General features: G+C 44.8%; 1 pseudogene; it reads left to right on the forward strand.

Annotated features, from left to right (window-relative positions):
- The first annotated feature begins 855 nt into the window (after positions 1-855).
- On the forward strand, positions 856-2723 carry LOC132489050 (UBX domain-containing protein 7-like; annotated as a pseudogene).
- The last annotated feature ends 214 nt before the right edge of the window (positions 2724-2937 follow it).

The following is a 2937-nucleotide window of genomic DNA, read 5'->3' on the forward strand; positions in this document are numbered from 1 at the left end:
AATCCTGGACTTCCAAATTCCAGTTCCACATATACGAGTTGGAAGTCACCACTTCATCCCCAAAACAGGAAAAATGCTAAACACACTGAAAAAAAAAAAACAAAACCTCCTTTTAGATCCATAAGAGAATAGAGGACATGGGGAAAACTGCAGCCTTAAGACTGGAGACACAGACTGGCATGTCTTACCAGAAGAGATTTAAAGTGGAAACCACCATGGGAAACAGTGTCCTGTTGGAAAACCTGAACTGTAATTGATGAATTACTGGAGGCTTAGTGCAGAAAACTCTGAGAACTAAAAACTCCAGGGAGACCTATTTATAGCCGACCCCACAATATTATGAGATTTACCCCCAGGAGCTTAATCAGGTTTCCTCAATAAATATCAGGGGGAAAAAAATACCTTTTGCTTTTGGCAAGGGGCAGGGAGGGATGGAGGAATAATTTTAAAATATACCACAGTATTCTGTTCTTCTTAACAAGGCCTTCTCTCAGGGAAAGCTAATTATCCAAAGCCTTACCTGCTGAGGTATTATCAGAGCCTAACTGATGTGGGAGAAAGAAAACACCCAGTCCAGCCCACTTAAGCCATTCTGTCCCACCTAAGGAGGAAAAAAACCTCTGAGAAATTCTTATGAAGTCCACGTTCCAGGGGCATAGTTTCACTCAAAGATTAAGACCTAATCATAGGACTATACAATGCTTACCTTTCCCCCACATTACTAAGGCCTATTTGTATCAGTTCCTCTTACCCAGTACCACATGGTCAACGATTAAGAAAAAATTGCATGGTATACCAAAAGACAAAAAAAAAAAAAAAAAAAAAAAAAAAAATTAAAGAGCATCAGAACCGGACATGGAAGGGATGTTTGAATTATCAGACCACGAATGTAAAACAACTACCATTAGCATACTAAGGGCTCTAATGGATAAAGAAGACGGCATGCAAGAACTGTCATGGGCAATGGGCAATGTAAACAGAGAGATATAAATCTTAAAAAAGAACCAAAAGGTTGTTCGGCCGCCGGCCGCGGCGGTAAGATGGGGTGACTGCGCGGCGTCTTCGGCGCTGAAGGGGTTAATTCATCAGTTCGCCGCCATCACCGGTGCAAGTGAAAGTGTAGGGAAACACACGCTTGAAACCTACCACAATAATCTGGAGATGGAGGCTTCCCTGGTGGCGCAGTGGTTGAGAGTCTGTCTGCCGATGCAAAGCACGTGGGTTCGTGCCCTGGTCGGGAAAGATCCCACCTTCCGCGGAGCGGTTGGGCCCGTGAGCCATGGCCGCTGAGCCTAAGCGTCCGGAGCCTGTGCTCTGCAACGGGAGAAGCCACAACAGTGAGAGGCCCGCGTACCGCAAAAAGATAATAATAATAATAATCTGGAGATGGCAGTCACTATGTTTTTGGATGGTGGAGGAATGGCCGAGGGGCCCGGTGCCAGTTCAGCAAGTGTCTCCACTGTCAGATCTCCCACAGACGAGGAAGTCCGTGCCTGAGTTTCTCAAAAGCAAGAAATATGGGCAGAACTAGAACCTTTGTTTGGTGCTCCTAAAAGACGACAGCCTGCACGTTCAATATTTGGTGGTTTCCGGGATTTTCAAACTGAAACTATTCGTCAAGAACAGGAATTAAGAAATGCAGGAGCACTAGATAAGAAACTACCCTTGCGGATCTCTTCTGGCCACCCATTGATTGGATGCATGAAGGCAGCTTAGAAACAGCCAAAGAGTGTGGCCAGACGCAGAATAAGTGGCTGATGATAAACATTCAAAATGTACAAGACTTTGCACGCCAGTGCCTCAACCGGGAGGTACGGAGCAAGGAAGAAGCGGAGACTATTATTCAGGAACATTTCATTTTCTGGCAGGTTTATCACAACAGTGAGGAAAGTCAGAGATACATACAGTTTTATAAGCTAGGGGATTTACCCTATGTTTCCATCTTGGATCTGGGACAGGTCAGAAGCTAGTAGAGTGGTACCAGTTAGACCTATCTTCTTTCTTGGACCAAGTAACAGGATTTCTGTGTGAACACGGGCAACTAGATGGACTTTCTAGCAGTCCCCACAAAAAATGTTCCTGTTCGGAGAGCCTTATAGATGCAGGTGAAGACAGCCAGCTAGAAGCCGCTATTAGAGCCTCCTTGCAAGAGACACAACTGATTACACACAGGCGAAACAGGATAGCCGCTCAGATGAAGAATCTGAGTCTGAATTTTTTTTCTGGCAGTGAGGAGTTCATATCCGTTTGTGGCTCTGATGAAGAGGAGGAGATAGAGAATCTTGCCAAGTCTGGAAAGTCTCCCCACAAAGATTTGGGGCATAGAAAAGAGGAGAACAGAAGGTCACTGGCTGAGCCCCCTGCCAGAACTGAGCCTGGAACAGCCACAAACCACCAAGGATTGCCAGCCGTGGATTCACAAATATTGGAGATGCCACCGGAAAAATCAGATGGAATACTGGAGGGCATTGATGTAAATGGACCAAAAGCACAGCTGATGTTGTGGTATCCAGATGGAAAAAAGAGAGCAAATCACTCTTCCAGAGCAAGCTAAACTACTAGCTTTGGTGAAGCATGTCCAGTCTAAAGGATATCCACATGAATGTTTTGAACTTTACACCAATTTCCCTCGAAGGAAACTCTCTCATCTGGACTATGATATTACATTACAGGAGGCAGGGCTTTGTCCTCAAGAGACTGTCTTTGTACAGGAAACAAATTAACATCATGGTCTGACCACTCTCAGCTTACCCCTTTTTCCCTGTTTCTGTGAGATACCTTGTCACTGAGTATGCATTTTGGCTCATAGGACCATAGAACCAAAGGTGGGCAAGAAAGTCACCTTCTTTCTCCTTTATTTATTGTTCTCTCCTATAATCAGTGTCACCCCTCCCCGCTTTTTTCCTCTCCTCTCCCATTTTCTTCTTTTTCCTACTT

This window comes from Mesoplodon densirostris, chromosome 1, assembly GCF_025265405.1.
Source record: "Mesoplodon densirostris isolate mMesDen1 chromosome 1, mMesDen1 primary haplotype, whole genome shotgun sequence".
In the NCBI taxonomy this organism is placed as follows: Eukaryota; Metazoa; Chordata; class Mammalia; order Artiodactyla; family Ziphiidae; genus Mesoplodon; species Mesoplodon densirostris.